The 21,167-nt window shown below is 50.4% G+C and overlaps 3 pseudogenes; all 3 read left to right on the top strand.

Moving 5' to 3' along the window:
* The first annotated feature begins 737 nt into the window (after positions 1 to 737).
* On the top strand, positions 738 to 916 carry LOC144669830 (U2 spliceosomal RNA; annotated as a pseudogene).
* A 6,602-nt stretch (positions 917 to 7,518) lies between these two features.
* LOC144669795 (U1 spliceosomal RNA) lies at positions 7,519 to 7,670 on the top strand (annotated as a pseudogene).
* Positions 7,671 to 13,328: 5,658 nt separating this feature from the next.
* LOC144669858 (U2 spliceosomal RNA) lies at positions 13,329 to 13,502 on the top strand (annotated as a pseudogene).
* Positions 13,503 to 21,167: the final 7,665 nt, after the last annotated feature.

Here is a 21,167-nt window from a genome sequence, read left to right as displayed (position 1 = left end):
CGAGCAGACTGTCAAAGTCATTTGGCAGAATGCCTCATCGCCAGAACTTTCCAACAAGCACCAAGACGTAGCTTGGCTGGTGGTGAGAAAGGCCCTCCCCGTCAGATCCTTCCTACACGCCAGGAGGCTCACCCCCTCTGCACGTTGCCCTCGAGGTGGCTGTGGTGGGGAAGAGACCGTTGTTCACCTCCTTGTAGATTGTGCCTTTGCAAAGGTCTGGAGAGAGATGCAGTGGTTGCTGTCGAGGTTCATCCCGAGCAGTTCTGTGACACAGGACTCTGTGCTCTACGGGCTGTTCCCAGGGACACACACCGAGACAAACATCAACTGCAGCTGGAGGATCATCAACTCGGTGAAAGACGCGCTTTGGTCTGCCCGAAACTTGTTGGTCTTCCAGCGCAAAGAGTTGTCCCCGACCGATTGTTGCGGACTGGCACAATCCAAAGTCCAGGACTACGTGCTGAGGGACGCACTAAAGCTTGGGGCAGCTGCCGCAAAGGCGCAATGGGGAAGGGTCGCTGTCTAAGACCTTTCTGCCACAGTGCACCGACGGACTGGGAACTGTTTAAATCCCCTCGGGACTTACCGCTCAAAATGAAAGGCTGTAAATGATTGTAATATTGTTTGTACTGATGCACCTGGTGATACATTTTATAAAAGTTGAACCGGATTGTACCCTTGTAATGGTGTTTTTGAAATGGTTTGGGATGTGTTTTAAGATATTTTATGAATAAAGTATATTTTTGCAAAAAATAAAAAAAAATCTATTCTTATCAGTTTAATATCTGATACGTCCCTTATCTGGGGACCATATATTAAATTGATTTTTGGAGCAGGGAGATGGAATAGGGGCTTGCTCCGTCCACTCCACGCATCGACCCGGTATTGCAGTATCTCTGGGAATGGTGCACCACCCCTTTCCAGGGGATTTTCAATGCTAAAAATAGTTTTCTTACAAACATCTGCTTTCTTTACTTTTCAACATGTACATGTTTCAAAACCCAACTTTCTTTCTTTCTCACTCACCCGCACCAGCTACACACAAAAAACACGCACACTCTCCCAACGCTCACAGACACCACTCTCATCTCACAAACACTCTACCTCACTCATACAAAAACATCTTTCACTTGCAAATACACCTCTCAAACACTCTCTCAGCTGCACCTTTCGCCTCACAACATTTTCAACCAGCTCTCTGCTGCCGCTCCCGCCCGCTGCTGCTGCTGCTGCTGATACAGCAACAATCAAAACACAAGCCTCAAAGCTCACACACTTTACACAGCTACTCGGAAACGTCTACATCCACGTTCACACAATCCTTACACTGCACAAGGAGCCCATTCCGCCCGTCGTGACTGCACCAGCTCTCCCAATGAACATTTCACCTCGTGCCATTCTCCTGCCTTCTCCATGTAACCCGGCACATGCTTTCTTTTCAGATAAACATCTCATTCCCTCTTCAATTGAACCTGCCTCCGCCACGCTATCAGGCGGTGCATTCCAGATCCTGACCACTCGCTGCTCCTATCACTTTTGCATTTTTGCCAGTTACTTTAAACCTGTGTCCTCTCCTTCTCGATCCTTTCATCGGTGCAAACAGTTTCTCCCTATCTACTCTCTCCAGATCCCTCATGATTTTGTATACCTCTATCAAGTCTCCTCTCAGACTTCTTTTCCCCAAGGAATACATTCCCAACTTCTCCAACCTTACTTCATAACTCAACCTCCTTGCCCCTGGAACCAAACTCGTAAACCTCTTCTGCACTCTCTCCAATGCCTTCACTACCTTCCTAAAATGCAAGTCAAAATGCAATCCATCAGAGTCAGCATGGCTTTATGAAGACTAAATCGTGTTTGACTAAATTGCTAGAGTTCTTTGAAGATGTGACAAGCAAAGTGGATAATGGCGATCCTGTAGATGTAGTATGTCTGGACTTCCAGAAGGCATTTGATAAGGTGCCGCACAAAAGGTTAATACACAAGATAAGATCACACGGAGCTAAGGGTAATATATTAGCTTGGATAACCAAGCTGCTAACCAACAGAAAGCAGAGAGTCAGGATAAATGGGTCTTTTGTGGATGGCAAGCTGTAACTAGTGGGGTGCCACAGGGTTCGGTCCTTGGGCCCCAACTATTTACTTGGATTCAGGAGTAGAAGATACTATAGCTAAATCTGCAGATGACACCAAAATAGGTGGGAAAATAAGTTGCAATGAAGAAATAAGAAATTTACAAATGGATATGGACAGGCTAGGTGAATGGGCCTAAATTTGGCAGATGGAGTTTAACGTGGATAAGTGTGAGGTTATCCATTTTGGTCAGAAGAATAAAAAGGCAACCTATTATTTAAATGGAGAGAAACTTCAGAAATCCTTCAGCGCAACGAGATCTGGGTGTTCTCGCACATGAATCACTGAAAGCTGGTATGCAGGTACAGCAGGTAACAAGGAAGGGAAATCGAATCGCTTCTCAGCATTTTGGTTAAGATCAAGTGTAGTCGTGAAGCGATGGCTATAACCAGTCGAGCCCCATATGATGGGCTACGTAACACCGTTCGGGTGAGGCTGAAGGACACCGTAGGAGGAGCACCCATGGATCGGGCCTTCTTCATCATGCGGATCCTGTTGAAGGCATGTGGATTTGAAGCGGAGGAGATCTACTCCCTGCAAGACTTTCCCAGCGCTGGATGTTTCGACGTGACTTTGAAGCGAGTGGCAGCTTGCGTCAAGTTCCTGAAGGTGTTCGAGGAGAAGAGACACCAGCCGGACATAAAAATCCTGACGGTGGACCCGCTCTATGCTCTGCCGTTGCAACGGGACCGTGTGGTGACGGTGCATCTCTACAACGCCTACGTCCCTGTCGTCGATGTGTTCACCTTCCTCGCCAGGTACGTCGACAAGGTTGGGAGCTCCAGCAAGGTTAGAGATGCCTGCGGGATTTGGACATGCAAACGCCAGGTTAAGGTCACGCTCAAGACCCATGGTAAGGGAACTATCTTCCACCCTCCTTCCAGCTTCGCTGTCGGGGGAAGCCGTGGCTACCTTGTCTACGCTGGGCAACCCAAACTTTGTCGCTCATGCGACAAGTCTGGTCATGTGGCGGCCAACTGCAGCGCCGCCCTCTGCAAGAACTGCAAACAGGAAGGGCACCAGACAAAGGACTGCATCAGACTAAGTGCTGCAACCTGTGTGGCGAGGCAGCTCACCTCTACAGGACCTGCCCCAAACGCTGCCTCACTTATGCACAGGCAGCCAAAGCCAACAAGGGGGAAACAGAAGAAATGCTTCGTGTCACCACTACCAAGGACACTTGCAACACTGTTCTCACTTGCCCCCAGTGAGAACAATGGGACAAAGGAGGACACAGAGAGAGACAAGGTGGAGGAAAAGATTGAGGCAGCAGACAGCCGATCAACAGCACTGCCCCCTGAGCCTCCCACTCCTCAGGCGAGCGAATCAATGGAGGAGGAGGAAGCAGCGGAAAATCAGCAGGGGGAGTGACAGCTGGTGAAGAGAGCCAAAAGGAAGAAGGGACCAAGCCACTTCCCAGACAAGTGGCAAGAGGCGTCTCCCATCCGACACGGATAACAAGGGCAGCTGCTCTTCGGACGAAGAAGTGCCTGGGCGGCCCCTGCAGAAGAAGCGGCAAAGCTCTAGGGAGTTGGAGGACGAGACACCCGAGCTCCAGAACATTGGAGACAATGAGGAGACCAGCGCACCCCAACTTTGCCCACAACCCGAAGAAGCCAGCGCATCCCAGCCCCAGGAATCTGGGAGCAGTGAGGTGCTCAGCGCACCCCAGCTCCGGGAAGCTGGGAGCAGCAACGCCCCAGAGGGGGAGAGGATTGGAGAAGCTTCTCAAACAGAGGACATTTCAAATCCCATTCTCTGCACGAACCCCCAGATGCCACCTGATCAGAACATTGCCAATGGGGAGGTTCAGGACAGTTTCCTCAGCCCATCCAAAATGAGGCAATTTGTAAACCCTACGGGTATAAAGGAGCAGACTAAAGGTCTGGGACTCTCAGAGGCAACAGTTTGGTAAGAGACTAAATGCTTTAAAATGGATTTCAAAGATTGTAACCATAAATGTGCATAGCATTAAATCTACTACGCGATGTGTGGCGACCTTGGACTACCTTGCCAAGGTCAAAGCTGACCTGTTGTTTCTGCAGGAGTGTGTGATACCGCACCTCAGCTACTACAGACAATGGTCACGATGGTGGTCGTACGGGCCATCGATCTGGTCGGACGGAAACGACTCTCATTCCTCCGGCCTGGGTATTCTGCTGCGGGGAGGCAACTTCACTGTCTCCGAGGTTAAGGAGGTGGTGGGTGGGTGCCTCCTTGTAGCAGATGTAATGTACAAGAATGCTCCACTCCGGTTAAATAACGTGTATGGCCCGGCACAAAAGGCCGCCCGCTGGCGGTTTTTCAGCAGCTCCCACTGCTGTTGGTGACGTCCAGGCCGGTCATTGTGGATGGTGACTTCAACTGCATCATCGATGCGGCTGGACGATCCGGCAGCGCCGACAGCAGATTGGACGCTACGTCCAGATCCCTGATGGAAACAGTTAAGGATGCCAAGCTGCACGACGTCTTCCGCAACCCTGCAGATGCCACTTGGAGAAGGACCTGAGGGTGGGCAGGGGGTCATGGAAGCTAAATGTGCAACTGCTGACCCCAGAGAACATTGAGGAGCTCAAGAGGGATTACAAAGGTTGGAGAACCGTGAAACCCCTCTTTGAGTCCCTGACACACTGGTGGGAAGTGATCAAGGGAAACATCAAGAGGTTTTTCATCCTCAAAGGCACCCAGAAAGCTAGAAAGGAACAGAGGGAAATGTCCCGACTCCAGAAAAACATGCAGAATCTGCTCCGGCTGCAGTCGATGGGGGTCAATGTCAAGGAGGAACTCCAAGAGGTGAAGAGCCAGCAAGCCGCGCACTTTGCCTCGGAGGCCTCCAAGATCATCTTCCGTTCCAGAGTCCGCTCCGTGGAGCAGGATGAGACGTGCTCACGTTTCTTCTTCCAAAAGGTACACAGAGTGAGCTCTGTGATCAGCAGCCTGAAGGAAGAAGACGGCTCAGTAAAGTCATCACGGTCCGACATTTTGAGGATCAGCAAATCCTTTTATGCCGGATTGTATGACGTGAAGCCCACGGACAGCACGGCCTCCCAGTCCTTCCTGTCCTCTATCACGGAAGTCTTAGACGACAGTACGCGGGAGAGCCTGGACAAACCGCTAACTCCTGATGAACTGACTAAGGCCCTTGAGTCCTTCGAGAAGAGTAAAACTCCCGGAAGCGACGGCTTGCCGGCGGAGTTGTATTGTGGGACTTGACCGGCCCAGACCTGCTAGAAGTGTATGAGAATATGCTCCTGGCCGGCAGCATGTCAGAATCCATGAGGAAAGGCATCATCACCCTCATCTACAAGCACAAGGGGGGAAGGGAGGAAATTAGAAATTGGCGACCCATTTCACTGTTGAATGTGGACTATAAGATTCTGTCCAAGGTCATCGCCAATCGGGTCAAATCCGCTCTGGAATTGGTGATTCACCCTGACCAGACCTGCACTGATCTCTGACAGCCACGCGCTGCTCAGGGATACGATTGCCTTTGTACAGGACAGGGGTGTGGATACCTGCCTCATCAGCTTGGATCAGGAGAAGGCCTTTGACAGAATATCGCACACCTACATGGTGGATGTGCTCTCCAAAATGCGGTTTGGGGAGGGAATTCGAAATTGGATCCAACTGCTCTACACTAACATCAGTAGCGCAGTCTCAATCAATGGGTGGGAAACAGATAGCTTTCCGATTAAATCTGGAGTCAGGCAGGGCTGTCCTCTCTCGCCTGTTCTTTTCGTGTGTTGCATAGAACCCTTTGCCGAGTCCATCAGGAAGGATCCGGGCATAAGATGAGTGACGATCCCAGGCAGTGGAGCCTCTCAGGTAAAGGCCTCCCTGTACATGGACGATGTCGCCGTCTTCTGCTCGGATCCGTTGTCGGTGCGCAGACTGATCCACATCTGCGACCACTTCGAACTGGCCTCGGGAGCCAAGGTAAATCGTGGGAAGAGCAAGGCCATGTTCTTTGGGAACTGGGCTGACCGATCCTTTGTCCCCTTCACTGTCAGGGCTGACGGCCTGAAGGTGCTGGGGATATGGTTCGGAGGGACCAGGGCATGCGTTAGAAACTGGAAGGAGCGAGTGTCTATGGTGAAAAGGAAACTGGGCATGTGGGAGCGACGCTCCCTCTCCATTGCGGGTAAGAACCTGGTCATCAGGTGTGAGGCACTCTCGCTGTTGCTGTACGTGGCGCAGGTCTGGCCCATTCCACACTCCTGCGTGGTGGCGATCACTCGAGCCATCTTCCGCTTTATTTGGACTTCAAAAATGGATCGTGTCCGCAGGGACGCGATGTACAAGCCTCTGGATAAAGGGGGAAAAAACGTGCGCAAAATCGCCCTCATACTGATGGCCACCTTTGTGTGTGGCTGCATCAAGCGGTGCGTAGACCCTCAGTATGCAAACACCAAGTGTCACTACATGCTGAGGTTCTACCTGTCCCCGGTGTTGCGAAGGATGGGTCTGGCCACGCTGCCGCGGAACGCTCCAAGTAGTTGGTCCGTGCCGTACCACCTGTCCCTCGTTGAAAAATTTACGCAGAAAAACACCTTTGACCACAAGTCCATCAGGCAGTGGTCAGCACGTAACGTCTTAGAGGCCCTGAGGGAAAAGGAGAGGGTGGATCCTGTGGGATGGTTCCCCGAGCAGACTGTCAAAGTCATTTGGCAGAATGCCTCATCGCCAGAACTTTCCAACAAGCACCAAGACGTGGCTTGGCTGGTGGTGAGAAAGGCCCTCCCCGTCAGATCCTTCCTTCATGCCAGGAGTCTCACCCCCTCTGCACGTTGCCCACGAGGTGGCTGTGGTGGGGAAGAGACCATTGTTCACCTCCTTGTGGATTGTGCCTTTGCAAAGAAGGTCTGGAGAGAGATGCAGTGGTTTCTGTCGAGGTTCATCCCGAGCAGTTCCGTGACACAGGACTCTGTGCTCTACGGGCTGTTCCCAGGGACACACACCGAGACAAACATCAACTGCAGCTGGAGGATCATCAACTCGGTGAAAAACGCGCTTTGGTCTGCCCGAAACTTGTTGGTCTTCCAGCACAAAGAGTTGTCCCCGACCAATTGTTGCGGACTGGCACAATCCAAAGTCCAGGACTACGTGCTGAGGGACGCACTAAAGCTTGGGGCAGCTGCCGCAAAGGTGCAATGGGGAAGGGTCGCTGTCTAAGACCTTTCTGCCACAGCGCACCGAGAGACTGGGAACTGTTTAAATCCCCTCGGGCTGTACAGCTCAAAATGAAAGGCTGTAAACGATTGTAATATTGTTTGTACTGATGCACCTGGTGATACATTTTGCAAAAGTTGAACCGGATTGTACCCTTGAAATGGTGTTTTTTTGGAATAGTTTGGAATGTGATTGAAGATATTTTATGAATAAAGTATATTTTTGCAAAAAAAAGGTAAAAAAGGTTCTCCCAGGACGAGGCTAGCCCATTGCACTTCGGGTGTGCTGACGCCTGCGATGTCCCCAAATGCGGGATACTCGACTGCAAAATTTGTGGTAGTGGGGGACTGCGTTCGCACTCTCCCCTGATTCACAATTCAAAAAATAGATTTCATCATATCTTTCATTTTCTCTTCTATTTCCTGTCAGCAACCTTTTCTGAAAAAAGAAATGTATAACCCCCAATGTGTGCTCTTCAAAATCTATACTGGACTGGTTATTTAGTTTTTTCCTTCCTCCTCGCAAATATTATCCAACCCCCATTCTTTTCCTCGCTGTCATTATCAGCCGGCAATTATTCCATCTCTGCATCATTTTCGGCAGACCGTTTGTTTTGTGGCCGCCAAATTGCTGGCGCCATTTTTAACCCCGCGTTTGCCCACTCAAAAATCTCTCTCAAACAACCCCCATCTAACACCCAACCCACCATCACAACAGTCCCCGCACTCCCAGCACCGCCCCACCCCCTATCTCTCTGGACATCTGTATAAATACAAACTCATATCAGTCAGCTATTAACTCATATGCATTCACCATTTTAAACATGTAGCAGCGACCCCTCACTATTTCAAACATGAACAAGCACCCTGTCCCCATGTTCATTCTAATTACCCCCCTCCGAAACGAACAGCAGCCTCCCACCTCCTCTGTATAATCTCCCCCTTGATCAGCCCCTTCTGTGACTCCTACCTTCTGAAACTCCTGCCCCCTCTCCCCATGTGTAAAGTCTTTCCCTGCCCCTTCTGCAGCTCACTTCCCCTGCTGTGGGTCCATCAATTCACCTGTGATTATTCCTTGAAGGCTTAAATAGCGCAAAGCGAAGAAATAAACAGAAAGAAAACTGGAGAAAGGCAGATAGAAATCTAAACCCTCAGTAAAATGACCACCGGGAATCCCGTTTAACCGTCAGAATGATCGCATAGCCCAAAATACACGCATTGTCCCTGAATTATAACAAGATTTTAGGCAGCTTCACTTTAGGACTTTTCATTTCCTCTTGTGGGGCTCCTGTTCCTCACACACTGGAGGCTAACATGTAAGTTTTAGATTGCAAGGCTGGGCTACTTTAACCCCAGGATTTTCTTTTTGAAACTCCAGGCCCGCAGTCCAACAGGAACTGGTTAACCGGAGCCACCGAAAACCAGGGTCCCGGAGAGGAAATGAAATCTCGGGGTAAGAAACGGACACAAACTCACTTGGGCCCATGGGGCACGGCCTTGGAGAAGGTCTCAGGAAACTCCTGAAGAAGAAGAGTCCTTGTCCCAGTCTGGATCTTCAGATTGCAGGTTTCAAAATAAAAATTCTTTGAGGGGTGGGGGAGAAAATTAATTCCATTAAAACAGAGAGCAAAGAACATTTTCAAACAAAATAACGCAAGAGCCAATGAATCACTCTCAGTTACAACTCAGCAACATCCAAATACAAACAAGTCAAAGAGTTATAAAGCAGATTGAGACAGAGGGAACACACACGCACATTAAACCAGAGTGGGGACTAGCTCCGCACTCTGGAGGCGGTTTTCGGATTGGGTTCCTAGCCAGGTATATCCTGAATGAGCAGTTTGCAGACTCCACCTCTGGCATGTTGGGATGTCTCTCAATCTGCTCCCCAGGAGGCCTGTCCATTGATATGTTAATCCCAGGGCAGGACAACTTTCTGATTCTTCCTGTCCTTTGACGTGTTCACCCCAGGAAAACAATGTTTCAGCCATTTTCTGGTTAATGTTAAAACTTTAACTCATCTTGTCGGGAATGTCACTACAGTTCGAAATATCAAACACTAAACCCCCCAACACAAGACTGTGCAAAGCATGTGGATTGTTACTGAGATTCCGTCTGTGATTTTTAGTGATGTCAGTGTGGATTGTGTAATCTGTGTGTGTGTGAGTGTTGCTGGTCCCATAATGTAACGCAAATGTCTCCTTGCAGCCTCTCAGTACGCCACTCATGGTCCCCTGGTACTTTTTGGATTGTCTGGAGAAGACATTGAAAGAATTAGAGTTAAACAATGCTAACACTAGCTGCACTGCGACGAGTATATGAGAGCTTATTCTTATCCAGGGGTGTATGTCCACATTCAACCCCATTCCCACACTTGCTCCCACCGTCGGATCTCTCAAGTGCTCTTCCGAATCATTGATTAGCCTTTTAAACACCGCCTGTAACACGTAATGCTGATTCCTCACCTTTCGTAAGTCACCTTTAAACTTTGTCAGACTTTCGGGAAGGTGGGGAATTGGGGCCTGCTTAGGTTCCTCATAGTGTTCCAGGGCATGGTGGAGTGTGTTGGAGGCGTTGACTGAGACCTGACCCCTTTGTTGGACGTACATTATTCACGCGTGTCTGATAGTAACTGGGAGCCGGGGTTCCCTTGTATCCTGAGCGGGTGTGATGGTTTCCTCTGTGGGTAATTTCTAATATACAACCCTCCGTTCGGTTGTACCCGCATTTGTCCAGCACCCCCCCCGTTCCAACTGGATGGGAGCAAATTGTGAGGCTACCTTTCCTCCTGCACCCACTCAGTGATTCCCCGTGTATGCCCTCATTCTTGCGTATGGCATGCATATCTATGGCGTAGTACCGGAGGGAGTCATTGTCTCGGATTAACCCAATGTTCTCCACTTGGTACTGAGGGTGTGGGCCCGTGTCTGCTGTGACTGAGGGGATTGCCCATACCTATCACGTTCATTTGGTTTGAGGTGCACTTCTGAATCACCGCATACACCCTGGTCACTCCTTTCAATGTACATGCGTCGATGACGCCTGGGTTCTTGGCCATCCCCCACTACCGGGCACTGTTGATCCAGCCCGGTACCTCCCTCCTTTGGATCTGGCCCAGATTGTGTCTTAATTGCCCGATCATCCACTGGCCCTAAGCTGGCTTTTTTGGGTGCTGTCCTTTTGTCGTTCCTCCCTTTCTGTTAATTGGCTGGTGGCTTTAGCATGGGTCTCTAACTCTTTCCAATACAGATGCCACACTCTTGCACCCTAGGGCCGTGCCGTTTCACCACCCCTCGCTACTCTTATGAGCAAGCTGCCTCATGATCCCTTTAAGATTCATGACCTCGGAGTTGATTCCTTGAATGTCGAGAGAGTTTACCAGGGAAGTCCCTGTGTTCACCCCTGTCAGTACATTGTTAACTAACTCTCTCTCCTGGCGGTGGAAAGCAGGATGTCCCCTGAATCTAGTGGCACCCGTGGCGTCGGCTGCCTGATTAATCACAGCCTTACTCAGTAATTTGTACAGTTTTCGTGTGATCACAGCTCTGTGATCAGCAGCCTGAAGGAAGAAGACGGCTCAGTAAAGTCATCGCAGTCCGACATTTTGAGGATCAGCAAATCCTTTGTGCCCGATTGTATGACGTGAAGGCCACAGACAGCACGGCCTCCCAGTCCTTCCTGTCCTCTATCACGGAGGCCTTAGACGACAGTACACGGGAGAGCCTGGACAAACCGCTAACTCCTGACGAACTGATGAAGGCCCTTGAGTCCTTCGAGAAGAGTAAAACTCCCGGAAGCGACGGCTTGCCGGCGGAGTTGTATTCGGCTCTGTGGGACTTCATCGGCCCAGACCTGCTAGAAGTGTACGAGAGTATGCTCCTGGCCGGTAGTATGTCAGAATCCATGAGGAAAGGCATCATCACCCTCATCTACAAGCACAAGGGGGAAAGGGAGGAAATTAGAAATTGGCGACCCATTTCACTGTTGAATGTGGAATATAAGATTCTGTCCAAGGTCATCACCAACCGGGCCAAATCCGCTCTGGAATTGGTGATCCGCTCTGACCAGACCTGCACTGTGCCGGGCAGGAAGATCTCGGACAGCCTCGCGCTGCTCAGTGATACGATTGCCTCTGTACAGGACAAGGGTGCGGATACCTGCCTCATCAGCTTGGATCAGGAGAAGGCCTTTGACAGAATATCGCACCCCTACATGGTGGATGTGCTCTCCAAAATGGGGTTTGGGGAAGGAGTTCGAAATTGGATCCAACTGCCCTACACTAACATCAGTAGCGCAGTCTCGATCAATGGGTGGGAAACAGATAGCTTTCCGATTAAATCTGGAGTCAGGCATGGCTGTCCTGTCTTGCCTGTTCTTTTCGTGTGTTGCATAGAACCCTTTGCCGAGTCCATCAGGAAGGTTCCAGGCATAAGAGGAGTGACGATCCCAGGCAGTGGAGGCACTCAGGTCAAAGCCTCCCTGTACATGGATGATGTCGCCGTCTTCTGCTCGGATCCGCTGTCGGTGCACAGACTGATCCACATCTGCGACCAGTTCGATCTGGCCTCAGGAGCCAAGGTAAATCTTGTGAAGAGCGAGGCCATGTTCTTTGGGAACTGGGCTGACCGATCCTTTGTCCCCTTCACTGTCAGGGCTGACGGCCTGAAGGTGCTGGGGATATGGTTCGGAGGGTCCAGAGCATGCGTTAGAAACTGGAAGGATCGAGTGTCTATGGTGAAAAGAAAACTGGGCATGTGGGAGCGACGCTCCCTCTCCATTGCGGGTAAGAACCTGGTCATCAGGTGTGAGGCACTCTCGCTGTTGCTGTACATGGCGCAGGTCTGGCCCATTCCACACTCTTGCGCGATGGTGATCACCCGAGCCATCTTTCGCTTCATCTGGAGATCGAAAATGGATCGTATCCGCAGGGACGCGATGTACAAGCCTCTAGATAAAGGGGGAAAAAACGTGCCCAACATCGCCCTCATACTGATGGCCACCTTTGTGTCCAGCTGTATCAAGCTGTGTGTAGACCCTCGGTATGCAAACACCAAGTGCCACTACGTGCTGAGGTTCTACCTGTCCCCGGTGTTGCGAAGGATGGGTGTGGCCATGCTGCCGCGGAACGCTCCAAGTAGTTGGACCGTGCCGTACCATCTGTCCCTTGTGGAAAAATTATTGCAGAAAAACACCTTTGACCACAAGTCCATCAGGCAGTGGTCGGCACGTAACGTCTTATAGTCCCTGCGGGGAAAGGAGAGGGTGGATTCTGTGGGTTGATTCCCCGAGCAGACTGTCAAAGTCATTTGGCAGAATGCCTCATCGCCAGAACTTTCCAACAAGCGCCAAGACGTAGCTTGGCTGGTGGTGAGAAATGCCCTCCCTGTCAGATCCTTCCTGAAGTCTCACACTCTCTGCACGTTGCCCTCGAGGTAGCTGTGGTGGGGAAGAGACCGTTGTTCACCTCTTCGTGGAATGTGCGTTTGCAAAGAAGGTCTGCAGAGAGTTGCCGTGGTTTTTGTCGCGGTTCATCCCAAGCAGTTCTGTGACACAGGACTCTGTGCTCTACATGTTGATCCCAGGGACAGGGACGCACATCGAGACAAGCATCAACTGCAGCTGGAGGATCATCTACTCGGTGAAAGACGCTCTTTGTTCTGCCCGAAACTTGTTGGTCTTCCAGTGCAAAGAGTTTTCCCCGACCGAGTGTGGCAGACTGGCACATTCCAAAGTCCAGCACTACGTGCTGAGGGGCGCACTAAAGCTTGGGGCAGCCACCGCAAAGGCGCAATGGGGAAAGGTTGCTGTCTAAGACCTTTCTGCCACAGCGCACCGAGAGACTGGGAACTGTTTAGAGCCCCTCGGGCTGTACAGCTCAAAATGAATGTCTGCAAATGATTGTAATATTCATTGATTGTATTGATGCACCTCGTGATACACGTTGTAAAAGTTGAACCTGATTGTACCTTTGTGATGGTGATTTTGAAATGGTTTGGAATATTTTTCCAGATATTTTATCAATAAAGTATATTTTTCCAAAAAAAAAAATCTGTTCTTATCAGTTTAATATCTGATACATCCCTTATCTGGGGACCATATATTAAATTGATTTTTGGAGCAGGTAGATGGAATAGGGGCTTGATCTGTCCACTCCATACATCGACCCGGTATTGCAGTATCTCTGGGAATGGTGCACCACCCCTTTCCAGGGGAATTTCAATGCTAAAAATAGTTTTCTTACAAATATCTGCTTTCTTTACTTTTCAACATGTACATGTTTCAAAACCCAACTTTCTTTCTTTCTGTCTCACTCACCCGCTGCACACAAAAAACACGCACGCTCACCCAACACTCACAGACACCACTCTCATCTCACAAACACTTTACATCACTCATACAAAAACATCTTTCACTTGCAAATACACCTCTCAAACACTCTCTCAGCTGCACCTTTCGCCTCACAACATTTTCAACCAGCTCTCTGCTGCCGCTCCCGCCCGCAGCTGCTGCTGCTGCTGATACAGCAACAATCAAAACTCACACCTCAAAGCTCACACACTTTACACAGCTACTCGGAAACGTCTACATCCACATTCACACAATCCTTACACTGCACAAGGAGCCCATTCCGCCCGTCGTGCCTGCACCAGCTCTCCCAATGAACATTTCACCTCGTGCCATTCTCCTGCCTTCTCCACGTAACCCGGCACATGCTTTCTTTTCAGATAAACATCTCATTCCCTCTTCAATTGAACCTGCCTCCGCCACGCTATCAGGCGGTGCATTCCAGACCCTGACCACTCGCTGCTCCTATCACTTTTGCTTCTTCTGCTAGTTACTTTAAACCTGTGCCCTCTCCTTCTCGATCCTTTCATCGGTGCAAACAGTTTCTCCCTATCTACTCTCTCCAGATCCCTCATGACTTTCAATACCTCTATCAAGTCTCCTCTCAGACTTCTTTTCCCCAAGGAATACAGTCCCAACTTCTCCAACCTTACTTCATAACTCAACTTCCTCGCCCCTGGAACCAAACTCGTAAACCTCTTCTGCACTCTCTCCAATGCCTTCACTACCCTCCTAAAATGCAAGTCAAAATGCAATCCATCAGAGTCAGCATGGCTTTATGAAGACTAAATCGTGTTTGACTAAATTGCTAGAGTTCTTTGAAGATGTGACAAGCAAAGTGGATAATGGCGATCCTGTAGATGTAGTATGTCTGGACTTCCAGAAGGCCTTTGATAAGGTGCCGCACAAACGATTAATACACAAGATCAGATCACACGGAGCTAAGGGTAATATATTAGCTTGGATAGAGCTTTGGCTAACCAACAGAAAGCAGAGAGTCAGGATAAATGGGTGGATGGCAAACTGTAACTAGTGGGGTGCCACAGGGTTCGGTCCTTGGGCTCCAACTATTTACTTGGATTCAGGAGTAGAAGATACCATAGCTAAATTTGCAGATAACACCAAAATAGGTGGGAAAGTAAGTTGCAATGAAGAAATAAGAAATTTACAAATAGATATGCACAGGTTAGGTGAATGGGCCAAAATTTGGCAGATGGAGTTTAACGTGGATAAGTGAGGTTATCCAGTTTGGTCAGAAGAATAAAAAGGCGACCAATTATTTAAATGGAGAGAAATTTCAGAAATCCTTCAGCGCAGAGGGATCTGGGTGTCCTCGCGCATGAATCGCTGAAAGCTAGTATGCAGGTACAGCAGGTAACAAGGAAGGCAAATGGAATCGCTTCTCGACCTTTTGGCTAAGATCAAGTGGAGTCGTGAAGTGATGGCTGTAACCAGTCGAGCCCCATATGATGCGGTACGTAACACTGTTCGGGTGACGGTAAAGGACAGCGAAGGAGGAGCACCCATGGATCGGGCCTTCTTCATTATGCGGATCCTGTTGAAGGCATGTGGATTTGAAGCGGAGGAGATCTACTCCCTACATGACTTCCCCAGCGCTGGATGTTTCGATGTGACTTTCAAGCGTGTGGCAGCTTGCGTCAAGTTCCTGAAGGTGTTTGAGGAGAAGAGAGACCAGCCGGAGATGAAGATCGTGACGGTGGAGCCGTTCTTTGCTCTGCCGTTGCAACGGGACCGTGTGGTGACGGTGCGTCTCTGTAACCCCTACGACCCTGTCGCCGACGTGTTCACCTTCCTCGCCAGATACGTCGACAAGGTTGGGAGCTCCAGCAAGGATAGAGACGCCTTCAGGATTTGGACATGCAAACGCCAGGTTAAGGTCATGCTCAAGACCGACGGTAAGGGAACCATCTTCCACCCTCCTTCCAGCTTCGCTATCGGGAGAAGCCGTGGCTACTTTGTCTACGCTGGGCAACACAAACTATGTCGCTCATGCGGCAAGTCTGATCATGTGGCGGCCAACTGCAGCGCCGCCCTCTGCAAGAACTGCAAACAGGCAGGGCACCAGACAAAGGACTGCAAACAGACTAAGTGCGGCAACCTATGTGGCGAGGCAGCTCACCTCTACAGGACCTGCCCCAAACGCTGCCTCAATTATGCACAGGCAGCCAAAGCCAACGAGGGGGAAGCAGAAGAAATGCTTCGTGTCACCACTACCAAGGGCACTTGCAACACTCCAACCACCGTGGCCCCCAGTGAGAACAATGGGACAAAGGAGGACACAGAGAGAGACAAGGTGGAGGAGAAGATTGAGGCAGCAGACAGCCGATCAACAGCACTGCTCCCTGAGCCTCCCACTCCTCAGGAGAGCGAATCAATGGAGGAGGAAGCAGCGGAAAATCAGCAGGGGGAGTGGCAGCCGGTGAAGAGAGCCAAAAGGAAGAAGGGGCTAAGAAGGGACCAAGCCACTTCCCAGACAAGTGGCAAGAGGCGTCTCCCATCCGAAACAGACGACAAGGGCAGCTACTCTTCGGACGAAGAAGTGCCTGGGCGACACCTGCAGAAGAAGCGGCAAAGCTCTAGGGAGTTGGAGGATGAGACACCCGAGCTCCAGAACATTGGCGACAATGAGGAGACCAGCGCACCCCAACTTTGCCCACAACCCAAAGAAGCCAGTGCATCCCAGACTCAGGAATCTGGGAGCAGTGAGGCGCTCAGCGCACCCCAGCTCCGGGAAGCCGGGAGCAGCAACGCCCCAGAGGGGGAGAGGATTGGAGAAGCTTCTCCAACAGAGGACATTTCAAATCCCATTCTCTGCACGAACCCCCAGATACCACCTGAGCAGAACATTGCCAATGGGGATGTTCAGGACAGTTTCCTCAGCCCATCCAAAGTGAGGCAATTTGTAAACACTATGGGTATGCAGGAGCAGACCAAAGGCCTGGGACTCTCAGAGGCAACAGGTTTGGTAAGAGACTAAATGCTTTAAAATGGGTGTAAAGATGGTATCCATAAATGTGCATAGCATTAAATCTACTACGCGATGTGTGGCGACCTTGGACTACCTTGCCAAGGTCAATGCTGACCTGTTGTTTCTGCAGGAGTGTGCGATACCGCACCTCAGCTACTACAGACAATGGTCACGGTGGTCATATGGGCCATCGATCTGGTCGGACGGAAACGACTCTCGTTCCTCCGGCCTTGGTATTCTGCTGCGGGGAGGCAACTTCACCGTCTCCCGGGGTTAAGGAGGTGGTGGGCGGTGCCTCCTCGTAGCAGACGTAATGTACAAGAATGCTCCACTCCGGTTAATTAACGTGTATGCCCCGGCACAAAAGACCGCCTGGCTGGCGGTTTTTCAGCAGCTCCCACTGCTGCTGGTAACGTCCAGGCTGGTCATTGTGGGCGGTGACTTCAACTGCATCATCAATGTGGCTGAACGATCTGGCAGGGCCGACAGCAGATTGGACGCTACGTCCAGATCCCTGATGGAAACAGTTAAGGATGCCAAGCTGCATGACGTCTTCAGCAACCCTGCAGACGGAGCGCAGCGTAGATACACCTGGTCGCGGCCAGACGGGTCCATCCGTTCCAGGATAGACTTCCTGTTTATGTCCTGCGCATTCGCAGTCAGATCCACTGACGACAAGCCGGTGTTCTTCTCTGACCACTGCCTCCTACTGGCTGACTGTCAATTAGAGGAAGACCAGAGGGTGGGCAGTGGGGCATGGAAGCTATTCGTGCAACTGCTGACCCCAGAGAACATTGAGGAGCTCAAGAGGGCTTATGAAGGTTGGAGAACCATGAAACCCCTCTTTGAGTCCCTGACACACTGGTGGGAAGCGATCAAGGGAAACACCAAGAGGCTTTTCATCCTCAAAAGCATCCAGAAAGCTAGAAAGGAACAGAGGGAAATGTCCCGACTCCAGAAAAACATGCAGAATCTGCTCCGGCTGCAGTCGGTGGGGGTCGATGTCAAGGAAGAGCTCCAAGAGGTGAAGAGCCAGCAAGCCTCGCACTTTGCCTCCAAGATCATCTTCCGTTCCAGAGTCCGCTCCGTGGAGCAGGATGAGACGTGCTCACGTTTCTTCTTCCAAAAGGTACAGAGAGAGAGCTCTGTGATCAGCAGATTTTCAGGATCAGCAAATCCTTTTATGCCGGATTTTATGACGTGAAGCCGACGGACAGCATGGCCTCCCAGTCCTCCTTGTCCTCTATCGCGGAGGTCTTAGGCGACAGTACACGGGAGAGGCTGGACAAACCGCGAACTCCTGACGAACTGACTTAGGCCCTTGAGTCCTTCGAGAAGAGTAAATCTCCCCAGAAGCGACGGCTTGCTGGCGGAGTTGTATTCGGCTCTGTGGGACTTGATCGGCCCAGACCTGCTAGGAGTGTACGAGAGTATGCTCCTGGCCGGCAGTATGTCAGAATCCATGAGGAAAGGCATCATCACCCTCATCTACAAGCACAAGGAAGAAAGGGAGGAAATTAGAAATTGGCGACCCATTTCACTGTTGAATGTGGACTATAAGATTCTGTCCAAGGTCATCGCCAATCGGGTCAAATCCGCTCTGGAATTGGTGATACACCCTGACCAGACCTGCACTGTGCCGGGCAGGAAGATCTCTGACAGCCTGGCGCTGCTCAGGGATACGATTGCCTATGTGCAGGACAGAGGTGTGGACACCTGCCTCATCAGCTTGGATCAGGAGAAGGCCTTTGACAGAATATCGCACACCTACATGGTGGATGTGCTCTCAAAATGGGGTTTGGGGAGGGAATTCGCAATTGGATCCAGTTGGATCCTACTCTACACTAACATCAGTAGCGCAGTCTCAATCAATGGGTGGGAATCAGATAGCTTTCCAATTAAATCTGGAGTCAGGCAGGGCTGTCCTCTCTCGCCTGTTCTTTGCTGAGTCCATCAGGAAGGATCCGGGCATTAGAGGAGTTACGATCCCAGGCAGTGGAGGCACTCAGATCAAAGCCTCCCTGTACATGGACGATGTCGCCGTCTTCTGTTCTGATCCGCTGTCGGTGTGCAGACTGATCCACATCTGCGACCAGTTCGAACTGGACTCGGGAGCCAAGGTAAATCGTGGGAAGAGCGAGGCCATGTTCTTTGGGAACTGGGCTGACCGATCCTTTGTCCCCTTCACCGTCAGTGCTGACGGCCTGAAGGTGCTGGGGATATGGTTCAGAGGGACCGGGGTATGCGTTAGAAACTGGAAGGATACAGTGTCTATGGTGAAAAGGAAACTGGGAATCTGGGAGCGACGCTTCCTCTCCGTTGCGGGTAAGAACCTGGTCATCAGGTGTGAGGCACTCTCGCTGTTGCTGTACATGGCGCAGGTCTGGCCCAGTCCAGACTGCTGCGCGATGGCGATCACCCGAGCCATCTTCCGCTTTATCTGGAGGTCGAAAATGGATCGTGTCCGCAGGGACGCGCTGTATAAGCCTCTAGATAAAGGGGGAATAAACGTGCCCAACATCGCCCTCATACTGATGGCCACCTTTGTGTGCGGCTGTATCAAGCTGTGCGTAGACCCTCGGTACGCAAACACCAGGTGTCACTACGTGCTGAGGTTCTACCTGTCCCCGGTTTAGCGAAGGATGGGTGTGGCCACGCTGCCGCGGAACGCTCCAAGTAGTTGGACCGTGCCGTACCACCTGTCCCTGGTGGAAAACTTTATGCAGAAAAACACCTTTGACCCCAAGTCCATCAGGCAGTGGTCGGCACGTAACGTCCTATAGGCCCTGCGGGGAAAGGAGATGGTGGATCCTGTGCGATGTTTCCCCGAGCAGACTGTCAAAGTCGTTTGGCAGAATGCCTCGTCTCCAGAACTTTCCAACAAGCACCAAGACGTAGCTTGGCTGGTGGTGAGAAATGCCCTCCCCGTCAGATCCTTCCTGAAGTCTCAGCCTCTCTGCATGTTGACCTCGAGGTGGCTGTCGTGGGGATGAGACCGTTGTTCACCTCTTTGTGGAATGTGCGTTTGCAAAGAAGGTCTGCAGAGAGTTGCCGTGGTTTTTGTCGCGGTTCATCCCAAGCAGTTCTGTGACACAGGTCTCTGTGCTCTACGTGTTGATCCCAGGGACAGGGACGCACATCGAGACAAGCAGGTGGAGGATCATCTACTCGGTGAAAGACGCTCTTTGGTCTGCCCGAAACTTGTTGGTCTTCCAGTGCAATGAGTTGTCCCCAGCAGAGTGTTGCAGACTGGCTGGCACATTCCAAGGCCGAGGACTACCTGCTGAGGGACGCACTAAAGCTTGGGGCAGCCGCCACAAATGCGCAGCGGGGAACGGTCGCTGTCTAAGACCTTTCAGCCATAGTGCACCGAGGGACTGGGAAAGGTATAGACCCCTCGGCCTGAAAGACTCACATTGAATGTATGCAGTGAATATTACATTTATCACAATTGTATTGAAGCACCTCAGAGTGCAACATGATCTATGTAGATAACTTGAATACTATTGCACTGTCTGACTGCCTGTAATCAGCATGTTGAAATGTCTGTAATGTTCATTGATCGTATTGAAGCGTCGCAGGGTGCGACATGATCTATTTGAAAAACTGGAATATGATTGCACTTTTTGCGATGGCCATTTTGAAATGTTTTGTAATGTTCTTTCAGATATTTTATGGATAAGGTATATTTTTCCACAAAAAAACGACAACAGTTACAAAGAAAACCAACAGCAGCAACAACAGCTCTTCTCCACAGTCTGAATTAGAATTTCAGAGTCAGAAAACAGAGCAAAAAAACACGCAGCGTCCTGAAATGACAAACCTGAAATGAAAGTGTACTTAGTGTATCAAGCCTTTAAACTGCATTGCTGAAAACTCCTTCCTGCCTGCTAGTGCAACAAGATGCTGCATCGTATATTACACAGCGAATCAGGCCTTCAGTCGTCTTGACTTGTGCAGCTCCAGTGACTTCAGGCCTCCAAAAGCAGGCCAGTATTTGAAAGGGCTCCTCTTGACAAGTGTAAGACCCTGATCAAACTAAATATTTTAATTTTCTTAACCAGTGAGATTGAACGAACCGTGATGCATGTCCAAGACAAAATAGAATATAAAGCAATGCAAAGTAAATTAATAACAAATTGAGAAAGTAAATATGGAACACAAAATATTTTAAAACTAGGGCACAGGTTAAAAACATGATCCTAATTTCTGTTGAACTGAATGAGGCGAGTCATTACAGTGCGTGACCGATTTGTTTAAGTGTGCGGGCCCATTAAACTTTTTGCACAGCCGCGCAAATTTAAAGGGGCTTATGTGGCGGTGTGTCTGTGAGGAAACCTCTCCTCATATCTTGTATCCCACTGTGAAACCGTCTTCAGCTCCCAAATTGCACTCAGACAATGTGCTACATTTGCATATTGTGCAGGAGTCGGGGGAGGGGTCATGGGGCTGCCCCTTGTCTCTGTACTTGAAATGGCAGCCAGGCAGCAACTGTAGTGCTTCCTCAAATCCAACCTGAAGAAAAGGCAAGA

Source organism: Cetorhinus maximus, chromosome 29 (genome assembly GCF_964194155.1).
Source record: "Cetorhinus maximus chromosome 29, sCetMax3.hap1.1, whole genome shotgun sequence".
Lineage (NCBI taxonomy): Eukaryota > Metazoa > Chordata > Chondrichthyes > Lamniformes > Cetorhinidae > Cetorhinus > Cetorhinus maximus.
Note: the sequence above shows the minus strand (reverse complement) of the source record. Positions and strands in the feature narration are given on the sequence as shown.